General features: G+C 39.0%; 1 protein-coding gene across 2 annotated transcripts in view; it reads right to left on the bottom strand.

Moving 5' to 3' along the window:
• Positions 1-16,217, bottom strand: part of dag1 (dystroglycan 1) — a 93,717-nt gene extending 77,500 nt beyond the window's left edge. Inside the window, exon 1 of one of the 2 annotated variants that reach the window (XM_055869879.1) lies at positions 15,656-16,217. The gene's annotated coding sequence lies outside the window, so the exon portion shown is untranslated. Of the gene's footprint in view, positions 1-15,457; positions 15,570-15,655 lie in introns of those variants that run through there. The other variant, XM_055869880.1, reaches the window with a different exon arrangement.
• Positions 16,218-17,012: the final 795 nt, after the last annotated feature.

The raw sequence follows: 17,012 nt of genomic DNA, 5'->3' as shown, positions 1-17,012 counted from the left end.
AAACAAGTCTGTCTGTGCATCGTTTGTGAACCAGCTTATTTTCAACACAGCGTCTCATCTCAGGAGAGACCTCCAAGGCAGTTGAATCACAATGTTGTTTCTTTCTAAAGAGACATTCTAACATTCTATAGAATTCCCGCATAGAACTTTAGATATTCCTTTTGGACCCATACAAAGGAATGCCCACCCAGGAACCATAATCAGCTTGTCCTTGTAGGTAAAAAAAAAACACTTTGTAGTTCCAGGAGGAACCATTTTTTCATCCAACAAAATAACCCCCAAAAAAACATTTTATTTTGCCTTTATTTAGGCCTAACCAGGAAGCCTAAGTCATCGAGAATATATATTTTACAATACAGACTTCAACCTTTAAAAAAAATATATATATATATTTAAGTGTGTAAAGTCTATACCTTTGTTGATTTCTAGTGCTTCAGATCATCACGGCTCCCTCCCAAACCTTGCCCATACCCTTTAAGACAACCCCACCGCAGGTTATTTACAACCATCAGAGCATATGTAGGTTAGGCTCCAACGCGCCAGCTGAAGTGGGAACTACTACACAGTCCTGTGTGCTGATGCAGACCAAATGGCACACTATTCCCTTTATAGTGCACTACTTTAGACCAGGGTCAGTAGGACTCTGGCACCCTATTCCCTTTATAGTGCACTACTTTAGACCAGGGTCAGTAGGACTCTGGCACCCTATTCCCTTTATAGTGCACTACTTTAGACCAGGGTCCTGAGTGTCTGTAGTGTGTGTATGTGTATTCATTGTTACCCCATGACACACACAAACACACAGACACACACGTACACACACGTACACACACGTACACAAACAGAGATAGTTGAAACCCCTTATCATGTGACAAGATTCACCTGAGAGCACGACAATTATGAATCAGCACTGAACCCAAGGGTCTATGGAAGAACTCTGTCATGTTCACACCATTATAATGATAAACACCTTCATGATGTATTAGGGTCATGGAGAGGTGGTACTAATATATTACTACTAGAGGTCGACTGATTAATCGGAATGGCCGATTAATTAGGGCCGATTTCAAGTTTTCATAACAATCGGAAATCTGTATTTTTGGACACAGGATTTTTTATACACCTTTATTAGACTAGGCAAGTCAGTTAAGAACACATTTTTATCTTCAATGACGGCCTAGGAACGGTGGGTTAACTGCCTCGTTCAGGGGCAGAATGACAGATTTTTACCTTGTCAGCTCGGGGGATTCAATCTTGCAACCTTACAGTTAACTAGTCCAACGCTCTAACCACCTGCCTCTCATTGCACTCCACGAGGAGCCTGCCTGTTACGCAAATGCAGTAAGAAGCCAAGGTAAGTTGCTAGCTAGCATTAAACTTATCTTATAAAAAACAATCAATCAATCATAATCAGTAGTTAACTACACATGGTTGATAATATTTCTAGTTTATCTATCATGTCCTGCGTTGCATATAATCGATGCGGTGCGCATTCGCGGAAAATGGACTGTCGTTGCTCCAACGTGTGCCTAACCACAAACATCAATGGTTTTCTTAAAATCAATACACATAAGTATATATTTTTAAACCTGCATATTTAAAGAAATCCAGGTTAGCAGGCAATATTAACCAGGTGAAATTGTGTCACTTCTCTTGCGTTCATTGCACGCAGAGTCAGGGTATATGCGATAATATTAAACGTTTTGTTTTCGAAATGATAGTTTCCAGATTCGACCATATTAATGACCAAAGGCTCGTATTTCTGTGTGTTATTATGTTATAATTAAGTCTATGATTTGATATTTGATAGAGCAGTCTGACTGAGCGCTGGTAGGTAGCAGCAGGCTCGTAAGCAGTCATTCATACAGCACTTTCGTGCATTTCCCAGCAGCTCTTCACTGTGCTTCAAGCATTGCGCTGTTTATGATTTCAAGCCTATCAACTCCCGAGATTAGGCTGGTATAACCGATGTGAAATGGCTAGCTAGTTAGCGGGGTGCGCGCTAATAGCATTTCAAACGTCACTCGCTCTGAGACTTGGGAGTAGTTATTCCCCTTGCTCTGCATGGGTAACGCTGCTTCGATGGTGGCTGTTGTCGATATGTTCCTCGTTCGAGCCCAGGTAGGAGCGGGGAGAGGGACGGAAGCTATACTGTTACACTGGCAATACTAAAGTGCCTATAAGAACATCCAATAGTCAAATGTATATGGAATACAAATGGTAGAGAGAGAAATAGTCCTATGAATACTATAATAACTACAACCTAAAACTTCTTACCTGGGAATATTGAAGTCTCATGTTAAAAGGAACCACCAGCTTTCATATGTTCTCAAGTTCTGAGCAAGGAACTTAAAAGTTAGCTTTTTTACATGGCACATATTGCACTTTTACTTTCTTCTCCAACACTTTGTTTTTGCATTATTTAAACCAAATTGAACGTTTCATTATTTATTTGAGGCTAAATTGGTTTTATTGATGTATTATATTAAATTTAAATAAGTGTTCATTCATTATTGTTGTAATTGTCATTATTACAAATAAATAAATAAAAATCGTCCGATTAATCGGTATCGGCTTTTTTGGTCCTCCAATAATCATTATCGGCGTTGAAAAATCATAATCGGTCGACCTCTAATTACTACATGATGTATTAGGGTCATGGAGAGGTGGTACTACTATATTACTACATGATGTATTAGGGTCATGGAGAGGTGGTACTACTATATTACTACATGATGTATTAGGGTCATGGAGAGGAGGTACTACTGTATTACTACATGATGTATTAGGGTCATGGAGAGGTGGTACTACTATATTACTACATGATGTATTAGGGTCATGGAGAGGAGGTACTACTATACATGATGTATTAGGGTCATGGAGAGGAGGTACTACTATATTACTACATAATGTATTAGGGTCATGGAGAGGTGGTACTACTATATTACTACATGATGTATTAGGGTCATGGAGAGGAGGTACTACTATATTACTACATGATGTATTAGGGTCATGGAGAGGTGGTACTACTATATTACTACATGATGTATTAGGGTCATGGAGAGGAGGTACTACTATATTACTACATAATGTATTAGGGTCATGGAGAGGAGGTACTACTATACATGATGTATTAGGGTCATGGAGAGGAGGTACTACTATATTACTACATAATGTATTAGGGTCATGGAGAGGTGGTACTACTATACATGATGTATTAGGGTCATGGAGAGGAGGTACTACTATATTACTACATAATGTATTAGGGTCATGGAGAGGTGGTACTACTATATTACTACATGATGTATTAGGGTCATGGAGAGGAGGTACTACTATACATGATGTATTAGGGTCATGGAGAGGTGGTACTACTATATTACTACATGATGTATTAGGGTCATGGAGAGGTGGTACTACTATATTACTACATGATGTATTAGGGTCATGGAGAGGAGGTACTACTATATTACTACATAATGTATTAGGGTCATGGAGAGGAGGTACTACTATACATGATGTATTAGGGTCATGGAGAGGTGGTACTACTATATTACTACATGATGTATTAGGGTCATGGAGAGGAGGTCCTACTATATTACTACATAATGTATTAGGGTCATGGAGAGGAGGTACTACTATATTACTACATAATGTATTAGGGTCATGGAGAGGTGGTACTACTATATTACTACATGATGTATTAGGGTCATGGAGAGGTGGTACTACTATATTACTACATGATGTATTAGGGTCATAGAGAGGAGGTACTACTATATTACTACATGATGTATTAGGGTCATGGAGAGGTGGTACTACTATATTACTACATGATGTATTAGGGTCATGGAGAGGAGGTACTACTATATTACTACATGATGTATTAGGGTCATGAGGAGGTGGTACTACTATACATGATGTATTAGGGTCATGGAGAGGTGGTACTACTATATTACTACATGATGTATTAGGGTCATGAGGAGGTGGTACTACTATATTACTACATGATGTATTAGGGTCATGGAGAGGAGGTACTACTATATTACTACATGATGTATTAGGGTCATGGAGAGGAGGTACTACTATATTACTACATGATGTATTAGGGTCATGGAGAGGAGGTACTACTATATTACTACATGATGTATTAGGGTCATGAGGAGGTGGTACTACTATATTACTACATGATGTATTAGGGTCATGGAGAGGAGGTACTACTATATTACTACATGATGTATTAGGGTCATGGAGAGGTGGTACTACTATATTACTACATGATGTATTAGGGTCATGGAGAGGAGGTACTACTATACATGATGTATTAGGGCCATGGAGAGGAGGTCCCACTATATTACTACATGATGTATTAGGGCCATGGAGAGGAGGTACTACTATACATGATGTATTAGGGTCATGGAGAGGAGGTACTACTATACATGATGTATTAGGGCCATGGAGAGGAGGTACTACTATACATGATGTATTAGGGTCATGGAGAGGAGGTACTACTATACATGATGTATTAGGGCCATGGAGAGGAGGTACTACTATACATGATGTATTAGGGCCATGGAGAGGAGGTCCCACTATATTACTACATGATGTATTAGGGCCATGGAGAGGAGGTACTACTATACATGATGTATTAGGGTCATGGAGAGGAGGTACTACTATACATGATGTATTAGGGCCATGGAGAGGAGGTACTACTATACATGATGTATTAGGGTCATGGAGAGGAGGTACTACTATACATGATGTATTAGGGCCATGGAGAGGAGGTCCCACTATATTACTACATGATGTATTAGGGCCATGGAGAGGAGGTACTACTATACATGATGTATTAGGGTCATGGAGAGGAGGTACTACTATACATGATGTATTAGGGCCATGGAGAGGAGGTACTACTATACATGATGTATTAGGGTCATGGAGAGGAGGTACTACTATATTACTACATAATGTATTAGGGTCATGGAGAGGAGGTACTACTATATTACTACATGATGTATTAGGGTCATGGAGAGGAGGTACTACTATATTACTACATGATGTATTAGGGCCATGGAGAGGAGGTACTACTATATTACTACATGATGTATTAGGGTCATGGAGAGGAGGTACTACTATACATGATGTATTAGGGTCATGGAGAGGAGGTACTACTATACATGATGTATTAGGGTCATGGAGAGGAGGTACTACTATATTACTACATGATGTATTAGGGTCATGGAGAGGAGGTACTACTATATTACTACATAATGTATTAGGGTCATGGAGAGGAGGTACTACTATATTACTACATGATGTATTAGGGTCATGGAGAGGAGGTACTACTATATTACTACATGATGTATTAGGGTCATGGAGAGGTGGTACTACTATATTACTACATGATGTATTAGGGTCATGGAGAGGAGGTACTACTATACATGATGTATTAGGGTCATGGAGAGGAGGTACTACTATATTACTACATAATGTATTAGGGTCATGGAGAGGTGGTACGACTATATTACTACATGATGTATTAGGGTCATGGAGAGGAGGTACTACTATATTACTACATGATGTATTAGGGTCATGGAGAGGTGGTACTACTATATTACTACATGATGTATTAGGGTCATGGAGAGGAGGTACTACTATATTACTACATAATGTATTAGGGTCATGGAGAGGAGGTACTACTATACATGATGTATTAGGGTCATGGAGAGGAGGTACTACTATATTACTACATAATGTATTAGGGTCATGGAGAGGTGGTACTACTATACATGATGTATTAGGGTCATGGAGAGGAGGTACTACTATATTACTACATAATGTATTAGGGTCATGGAGAGGTGGTACTACTATATTACTACATGATGTATTAGGGTCATGGAGAGGAGGTACTACTATACATGATGTATTAGGGTCATGGAGAGGAGGTACTACTATACATGATGTATTAGGGTCATGGAGAGGTGGTACTACTATATTACTACATGATGTATTAGGGTCATGGAGAGGAGGTACTACTATACATGATGTATTAGGGTCATGGAGAGGAGGTACTACTATACATGATGTATTAGGGTCATGGAGAGGTGGTACTACTATATTACTACATAATGTATTAGGGTCATGGAGAGGAGGTACTACTATATTACTACATGATGTATTAGGGTCATGAGGAGGTGGTACTACTATATTACTACATGATGTATTAGGGTCATGGAGAGGAGGTACTACTATATTACTACATGATGTATTAGGGTCATGGAGAGGTGGTACTACTATATTACTACATGATGTATTAGGGTCATGGAGAGGAGGTACTACTATATTACTACATGATGTATTAGGGTCATGGAGAGGAGGTACTACTATATTACTACATAATGTATTAGGGTCATGGAGAGGAGGTACTACTATATTACTACATGATGTATTAGGGTCATGGAGAGGAGGTACTACTATATTACTACATGATGTATTAGGGTCATGAGGAGGTGGTACTACTATATTACTACATGATGTATTAGGGTCATGGAGAGGAGGTACTACTATATTACTACATGATGTATTAGGGTCATGGAGAGGAGGTACTACTATATTACTACATAATGTATTAGGGTCATGGAGAGGAGGTACTACTATATTACTACATGATGTATTAGGGTCATGAGGAGGTGGTACTACTATATTACTACATGATGTATTAGGGTCATGGAGAGGAGGTACTACTATATTACTACATGATGTATTAGGGTCATGGAGAGGAGGTACTACTATATTACTACATGATGTATTAGGGTCATGGAGAGGTGGTACTACTATATTACTACATGATGTATTAGGGTCATGGAGAGGAGGTACTACTATATTACTACATGATGTATTAGGGTCATGGAGAGGAGGTCCCACTATATTACTACATGATGTATTAGGGTCATGGAGAGGAGGTACTACTATATTACTACATGATGTATTAGGGTCATGGAGAGGAGGTACTACTATATTACTACATGATGTATTAGGGTCATGGAGAGGAGGTACTACTATATTACTACATAATGTATTAGGGTCATGGAGAGGAGGTACTACTATATTACTACATGATGTATTAGGGTCATGGAGAGGAGGTACTACTATATTACTACATGATGTATTAGGGTCATGGAGAGGAGGTACTACTATATTACTACATGATGTATTAGGGTCATGGAGAGGAGGTACTACTATATTACTACATGATGTATTAGGGTCATGGAGAGGTGGTACTACTATATTACTACAAGATGTATTAGGGTCATGGAGAGGAGGTACTACTACACATGATGTATTAGGGTCATGGAGAGGAGGTCCTACTATATTACTACATGATGTATTAGGGTCATGGAGAGGAGGTACTACTATATTACTACATGATGTATTAGGGTCATGGAGAGGTGGTACTACTATATTACTACAAGATGTATTAGGGTCATGGAGAGGAGGTACTACTACACATTATGTATTAGGGTCATGGAGAGGAGGTCCTACTATATTACTACATGATGTATTAGGGTCATGGAGAGGAGGTACTACTATATTACTACATGATGTATTAGGGCCATGGAGAGGAGGTACTACTATATTACTACATGATGTATTAGGGCCATGGAGAGGAGGTACTACTATACATGATGTATTAGGGTCATGGAGAGGAGGTACTACTATATTACTACATGATGTATTAGGGTCATGGAGAGGAGGTACTACTATATTACTACATGATGTATTAGGGTCATGGAGAGGAGGTACTACTATATTACTACATGATGTATTAGGGCCATGGAGAGGAGGTACTACTATATTACTACATGATGTATTAGGGTCATGGAGAGGTGGTACTACTATATTACTACATGATGTATTAGGGTCATGGAGAGGAGGTACTACTATATTACTACATAATGTATTAGGGTCATGGAGAGGTGGTACTACTATACATGATGTATTAGGGTCATGGAGAGGAGGTACTACTATATTACTACATGATGTATTAGGGCCATGGAGAGGAGGTACTACTATACATGATGTATTAGGGTCATGGAGAGGAGGTACTACTATATTACTACATAATGTATTAGGGTCATGGAGAGGAGGTACTACTATATTACTACATGATGTATTAGGGTCATGAGGAGGTGGTACTACTATATTACTACATGATGTATTAGGGTCATGGAGAGGAGGTACTACTATATTACTACATAATGTATTAGGGTCATGGAGAGGTGGTACTACTATACATGATGTATTAGGGTCATGGAGAGGAGGTACTACTATATTACTACATGATGTATTAGGGTCATGGAGAGGAGGTACTACTATATTACTACATGATGTATTAGGGTCATGGAGAGGAGGTACTACTATATTACTACATGATGTATTAGGGTCATGGAGAGGAGGTACTACTATATTACTACATGATGTATTAGGGTCATGGAGAGGAGGTACTACTATATTACTACATGATGTATTAGGGTCATGAAGAGGTGGTACTACTATATTACTACAAGATGTATTAGGGTCATGGAGAGGTGGTACTACTATACATGATGTATTAGGGTCATGGAGAAGTGGTACTACTATATTACTACATGATGTATTAGGGTCATGGAGAGGAGGTCCTACTATATTACTACATGATGTATTAGGGTCATGGAGAGGTGGTACTACTATATTACTACATGATGTATTAGGGTCATGGAGAGGTGGTACTACTATATTACTACATGATGTATTAGGGTCATGGAGAGGAGGTACTACTATATTACTACATGATGTATTAGGGTCATGGAGAGGAGGTACTACTATATTACTACATGATGTATTAGGGTCATGGAGAGGAGGTACTACTATATTACTACATGATGTATTAGGGTCATGGAGAGGAGGTCCTACTATATTACTACATGATGTATTAGGGTCATGGAGAGGAGGTACTACTATATTACTACATGATGTATTAGGGTCATGGAGAGGTGGTACTACTATATTACTACATGATGTATTAGGGTCATGGAGAGGAGGTACTAGTATATTACTACATGATGTATTAGGGTCATGGAGAGGAGGTACTACTATATTACTACATAATGTATTAGGGTCATGGAGAGGAGGTACTACTATATTACTACATGATGTATTAGGGTCATGGAGAGGAGGTACTACTATATTACTACATGATGTATTAGGGTCATGGAGAGGAGGTACTACTATATTACTACATGATGTATTAGGGTCATGGAGAGGAGGTCCTACTATATTACTACATGATGTATTAGGGTCATGGAGAGGAGGTCCCACTATATTACTACATGATGTATTAGGGTCATGGAGAGGAGGTACTAGTATATTACTACATGATGTATTAGGGTCATGGAGAGGAGGTCCTACTACACATGATGTATTAGGGTCATGGAGAGGTCCTACTATATTACTACATGATGTATTAGGGTCATGGAGAGGAGGTACTACTATATTACTACATGATGTATTAGGGTCATGGAGAGGAGGTACTAGTATATTACTACATGATGTATTAGGGTCATGGAGAGGAGGTACTAGTATATTACTACATGATGTATTAGGGTCATGGAGAGGAGGTACTACTATATTACTACATGATGTATTAGGGTCATGGAGAGGAGGTACTACTATATTACTACATGATGTATTAGGGTCATGGAGAGGAGGTACTACTATATTACTACATAATGTATTAGGGTCATGGAGAGGAGGTACTACTATATTACTACATGATGTATTAGGGTCATGGAGAGGAGGTACTACTATATTACTACATGATGTATTAGGGTCATGGAGAGGAGGTACTACTATATTACTACATGATGTATTAGGGTCATGGAGAGGAGGTACTACTATACATGATGTATTAGGGTCATGGAGAGGAGGTACTACTATATTACTACATAATGTATTAGGGTCATGGAGAGGAGGTACTACTATATTACTACATGATGTATTAGGGTCATGGAGAGGAGGTACTACTATACATGATGTATTAGGGTCATGGAGAGGAGGTACTACTATATTACTACATAATGTATTAGGGTCATGGAGAGGAGGTACTACTATATTACTACATGATGTATTAGGGTCATGGAGAGGAGGTACTACTATATTACTACATGATGTATTAGGGTCATGGAGAGGAGGTACTACTATATTACTACATGATGTATTAGGGTCATGAGGAGGTGGTACTACTATATTACTACATGATGTATTAGGGTCATGGAGAGGAGGTACTACTATATTACTACATGATGTATTAGGGTCATGGAGAGGAGGTACTACTATATTACTACATAATGTATTAGGGTCATGGAGAGGAGGTACTACTATACATAATGTATTAGGGTCATGGAGAGGAGGTACTACTATATTACTACATGATGTATTAGGGTCATGGAGAGGAGGTACTACTATATTACTACATGATGTATTAGGGTCATGGAGAGGAGGTACTACTATATTACTACATAATGTATTAGGGTCATGGAGAGGAGGTACTACTATACATGATGTATTAGGGTCATGGAGAGGAGGTACTACTATACATGATGTATTAGGGTCATGGAGAGGAGGTACTACTATATTACTACATAATGTATTAGGGTCATGGAGAGGTGGTACTACTATATTACTACATGATGTATTAGGGTCATGGAGAGGAGGTACTACTATATTACTACATGATGTATTAGGGTCATGGAGAGGTGGTACTACTATATTACTACATGATGTATTAGGGTCATGGAGAGGAGGTACTACTATATTACTACATAATGTATTAGGGTCATGGAGAGGAGGTACTACTATACATGATGTATTAGGGTCATGGAGAGGAGGTACTACTATATTACTACATAATGTATTAGGGTCATGGAGAGGTGGTACTACTATACATGATGTATTAGGGTCATGGAGAGGAGGTACTACTATATTACTACATAATGTATTAGGGTCATGGAGAGGTGGTACTACTATATTACTACATGATGTATTAGGGTCATGGAGAGGAGGTACTACTATACATGATGTATTAGGGTCATGGAGAGGAGGTACTACTATACATGATGTATTAGGGTCATGGAGAGGTGGTACTACTATATTACTACATGATGTATTAGGGTCATGGAGAGGAGGTACTACTATATTACTACATGATGTATTAGGGTCATGGAGAGGTGGTACTACTATATTACCACATGATGTATTAGGGTCATGGAGAGGAGGTACTACTATATTACTACATAATGTATTAGGGTCATGGAGAGGAGGTACTACTATATTACTACATGATGTATTAGGGTCATGGAGAGGAGGTACTACTATATTACTACATGATGTATTAGGGTCATGGAGAGGAGGTACTACTATATTACTACATGATGTATTAGGGACATGGAGAGGAGGTACTACTATACATGATGTATTAGGGCCATGGAGAGGAGGTCCCACTATATTACTACATGATGTATTAGGGTCATGGAGAGGAGGTACTACTATATTACTACATGATGTATTAGGGTCATGGAGAGGTGGTACTACTATATTACTACATGATGTATTAGGGTCATGAGGAGGTGGTACTACTATATTACTACATGATGTATTAGGGTCATGAGGAGGTGGTACTACTATATTACTACATGATGTATTAGGGTCATGGAGAGGTGGTACTACTATATTACTACATGATGTATTAGGGTCATGGAGAGGTGGTACTACTATATTACTACATGATGTATTAGGGTCATGAGGAGGTGGTACTACTATATTACTACATGATGTATTAGGGTCATGAGGAGGTGGTACTACTATATTACTACAAGATGTATTAGGGTCATGGAGAGGTGGTACTACTATATTACTACATGATGTATTAGGGTCATGGAGAGGTGGTACTACTATATTACTACATGATGTATTAGGGTCATGAGGAGGTGGTACTACTATATTACTACATGATGTATTAGGGTCATGAGGAGGTGGTACTACTACACATGATGTATTAGGGTCATGGAGAGGTGGTACTACTATATTACTACATGATGTATTAGGGTCATGGAGAGGAGGTACTACTATATTACTACATGATGTATTAGGGTCATGGAGAGGAGGTACTACTATATTACTACATGATGTATTAGGGTCATGGAGAGGAGGTACTACTATATTACTACATGATGTATTAGGGTCATGGAGAGGAGGTACTACTATATTACTACATAATGTATTAGGGTCATGGAGAGGAGGTACTACTATACATGATGTATTAGGGTCATGGAGAGGTGGTACTACTATATTACTACATGATGTATTAGGGTCATGGAGAGGAGGTACTACTATATTACTACATGATGTATTAGGGTCATGGAGAGGTGGTACTACTATATTACTACATAATGTATTAGGGTCATGGAGAGGAGGTACTACTATACATGATGTATTAGGGTCATGAGGAGGTGGTACTACTATATTACTACATGATGTATTAGGGTCATGGAGAGGAGGTACTACTATATTACTACATGATGTATTAGGGTCATGGAGAGGAGGTACTACTATATTACTACATGATGTATTAGGGTCATGGAGAGGAGGTACTACTATATTACTACATGATGTATTAGGGTCATGGAGAGGAGGTACTACTATATTACTACATGATGTATTAGGGTCATGGAGAGGAGGTCCTACTACACATGATGTATTAGGGTCATGGAGAGGTGGTACTAGTATATTACTACATGATGTATTAGGGCCATGGAGAGGAGGTACTACTGTATTACTAGTCTATGCTGTGTGCAAGCAAGACATTCTGCATCCCAAACGGCACCCTATTCCCTCATACGTAGTGCACTACTTTTGACCAGAGCCCCCTATGGGCCCTAGGGTACACACCTAGAAAAAACATATTCAAAAGGGGTTCTTTGACTATCGCCATACCCTTTTTGGTTCCAGGTACAATCCCTTTGGGTTCCATGTAGAACCCTCTGTGAAAAGGGTTTTACACGGAACCCAATAGAGTTCTCCTTGGAACCAAAAAGGGATCTTCAAAGGGTTCTCCTATGGGGACATTCAAAAGAAGCCTTTTAGGTTCTAGATAGCACCTTTTTTATTACCTATGTAGTGCACTACATAGGTAATAGGGCTTCATTAGGGACGCATATATTGTTTTCAGTTTCCAGAAGGCATTCCATGTTTCTACTACAAGCACTTAAGGATTGTTTGATTACAGAGCAGCAGCTTTGAGGTTCAAACTACCGTACTGTTGCTTCATGAAATAGTGAAGGCATAGAAATGATTGACCAAGCCAAGTAATTGTATATATATATATATATATATATATATATATATGTTCCAATAGTGAAACCACCGAAAGTAGAGAGCCACAAACCACTTTTTTATTTTTTATTACATTTTTGAAAATAGGACACGCGGAGGCATAATTGTATAAACCTCTTGTCTCTCGATACGGGTCATTGTTGTTCATTATTAGAAACAGTTTAAACTTCAGAATGCAATGCCACTCCTAGCAGGCAAGCAGCCAAGGTTGATGGACTTAAACAGTTTCTAAATAGCTATGATAAAATGTGAATGATCCCCCCAATGAATCAGAACACTAAACAAACACACACACTGATCTACTGGGTGTCTATTGGATTCAGTGAAAACAAATCAATTGCTCTTCCTAAGTGTTTAAGTGCACCTTGGGGGGGGGGGACACTTCTGAGAAGGAACCTAAAAATAGCAGCCTAGGCTCCCACACCAATGCCTCGAAAAACAAACGAATTATAGGTTATCCACTTACAACAGGGTGAGGTTATCAAGACTATATATATATATATATATATATATATATATATAATTTTTTTAAAGAATAAAAGTGTATTTGATAGCCTCCATAAATGTTTCCCTGCTGTACGTTCAGCCTCAGACTGAGAGAGAGCATTTTGCGTCGGTCAACAGAAAGAATATAGATATTCCCCAACTGGAAGGTTTCAAACGTCTCCATGGAGAACTGGTACGTGAGTAAAATATTAAAACACATCCCACGGTAACATTACAACAGACTTTTACCATTGAATCAATTAGATACACCAGTGTTATTTTTTCCTGTCAATCAAACAGCCAAGCCGCAGCGAGATAATTACGCTACATTGTAACATTGCGGTATGACGTTACAGAGCGGTGATGAACGTATAATACGACGTATTCTCCATGTTTTGATACAATGTTACTAAATTGGGTGGTTTCAAAAGGTTCTCGCTCTCCCGTAACGCAAATGTAACAGCTGTAAACCTACACGAAAGAAATACCTACTGGCTCCCACTAGCCTGTCATAATGTGGAATTGGATCTAGCTAATATAAATCATGTTTACAGCAAGTCAGAGGCCACCGTGTAACAACATTGGGTAACATCAACTAGTAGGCTTTATTCAGCTAAACCCATCTATATGTTCTACGTAGAAGAGAAAATAAGCAATAAGTCTACAGACCCAGCCAATCCAACATTAGAGAACTTATGGTTACTGTAATGTGATCTAATAAACAACAACAAAACCTCAGATCACAGGCCCTGAAAAGTAGCAAACCAATGTAATAATGTTGACATAACACAGTTATCGCTATAGCCAGCCCTTCAGTAACTTCATCTTGCAGATCTCTCTGTACATTCCTTGCAAGTGATGTCAATGGCTTTAACACATTAACTAGCCAATTCACCCATGAAACCAGTGCTTGACTTGGGACTAAAATAGGTCCTCATTTTGGGTGCCTGCCGGTACTGTTTATATTTACGTGCAGGAGCTCCACAATACTTTTGAGCTAATATTCTATAAGAGGAACAGGAGCTCAAGCTGTAGAACATTTGAGGTGCCAGTACTCAAGTCCGGTAAGCTCCTGCCCAAGTCAAGCACTGCACGAAACCCAGGATATTGGATGAAAGAAAGACAATTAATGTTATTAGCTAGCGAATACCATGTCGAACAGTCACCACATATCTACTTGCAATGCACCTGTTTTTAGTCCCGTTTGAAAGCCAGGAAACGACCAGCAGCGACTTGACTAACAGCAGCAGCTGCAAAGGGGCAAAACAAGTCTGAAATGGAAGCTAGCTAAGCAGCAGGCTCGGAATGATTAGCTCGCTGCCGCGGAGGACCCACCTCCGCCGACGCTGGATAGCTAGCCAGATCTCTGGCAATGACTTTGGCAACTTTGCCGTTCTGTAGCTAATGGCACCAAGTAGCTCGCTACACAGATACACTTGCCCTATCCATGCACCGAATTCACATAGCTAACTTAGCTAGTTTGGCGAGCTAACTGGTGTGTGAGTGTGTGTGTATATATATGTCAAACGCAGTCGTGTGTTGCCCGTACCCTCATATTTGTATCCACAGAGGGGAGGCGAATAATTATCACTCTCTCCATCTCCTTGAATTTCTTCTTATCCTGAAATTGAACACTTTCACTGACAGAGACGGCAGACTCGATCAGTAGATTCAAGAATCGAATGTCACATAGAAGACAAGAGAAGAGATTTTAAAAAATATAAAAGCCCTTATATCGGGAACTGACCTTTTAATCTGCGCATGTATTATATTCCTTGAAATCCTCTTCTTTGTAGCGGGATTGAAAAGATCACTACGGGAACAGACCGGTTTGGGAGTGAGACACTCCTTCTCGGGACGTCTCCGACAAAAAAACAAGGTGTCAGGTCTACTTGCGTTCGGCTGTTGCCTTTTTCGTTAGACCGAGAGTTAAAGTGACAGTCCCCACACGAAGCTTGTGTCGGGTCCACCACCTTTTTGGAACGCAACAGCCCTAACCTACTAAAAAACGCGCCACTGGTATTAGATTACAAGTCCTACTTGGCTTCTCTGCGATGGTATGTAGGCTACTGCTGGGCTGGGAATCAAGTGTACAGAAAAAAACCTAAGCATATGAAGCCAGGGGCAATCACATGACGAGCTAGGTGGCAAAACAACCTTCCGGATCAACTAGAGAGGTATAATTACACTCATTTAGCCTGCTCTCTCTCCCTCTCTCTCCCCGATGCGCACACAAAGTGTCTGCTAGCTAGGTCTTTGAGCTCTGTCTGAGAAGAGAGCCCAGTAGGAATGAATTCTCCTCCCCGGGTCTGAAGAGGGAGGCAGCGCCTCGAATTACTCCGCCCCCATATTCTCCCTTCATTTATTTCCAACCTTCTCAAATTCAGTGTGTATGGGGTCAATTTCACAACATATGTATTGAATTCAAAATAAAATAAATCGTGAACATGAACAATAAAGTTGAGAATGTAAACATTATATTTTCGAGCTGGTGAAGTAATGGATGTTGAAATCAAAAACCAAACAACTGAAAGCAAAATGTATAGATTTGTAAACAAACAAATAAGACATCAAAAGAAAACCTAAATAATTGTAAGCAAATAATTTTAAAGCGAAATCAAAACTCTACAACAAAAACATATTTGAAAACAAATGCAAAAATCGTTTTCGGTTAAACTTTCCCAGCAACCAATCGTATTGAACAGATTGTTGTAGAGTTTTGCTTTCGCTTTAAAATGATTTGCTTACAATTATTTAGGTTTTTCTTTTGATGTCTTATTTGTTTGTTTACAAATCTATACATTTTGCTTTCAATTGTTTGGTTTTTGATTTCAACATCCATTAATTCACCCGCTCGAAAATATAATGTTTACATTCTCAACTTTATTTTTTATTTTGTGAATTCAATACATATTGGGTGAAATTCTCCACATACAGGTAGCCTATTGGAAAAATAATTATTGAGAAATATGCATATAATTCCAGAAAGCTTCCACAGTGACCCACACACAAACATGATTAGCCTAGACTAGCCTAAAACAAAATAGAGTAGAATAGGAATAGAATTGAATAGACCAGGCATAGCATCTGCAAATCTGTGTACA

The sequence above is a fragment of the Salvelinus fontinalis genome, chromosome 18, assembly GCF_029448725.1.
Source record: "Salvelinus fontinalis isolate EN_2023a chromosome 18, ASM2944872v1, whole genome shotgun sequence".
NCBI classification, from domain to species: domain Eukaryota; kingdom Metazoa; phylum Chordata; class Actinopteri; order Salmoniformes; family Salmonidae; genus Salvelinus; species Salvelinus fontinalis.
This window is presented reverse-complemented; position numbering and strand designations above follow the sequence as displayed.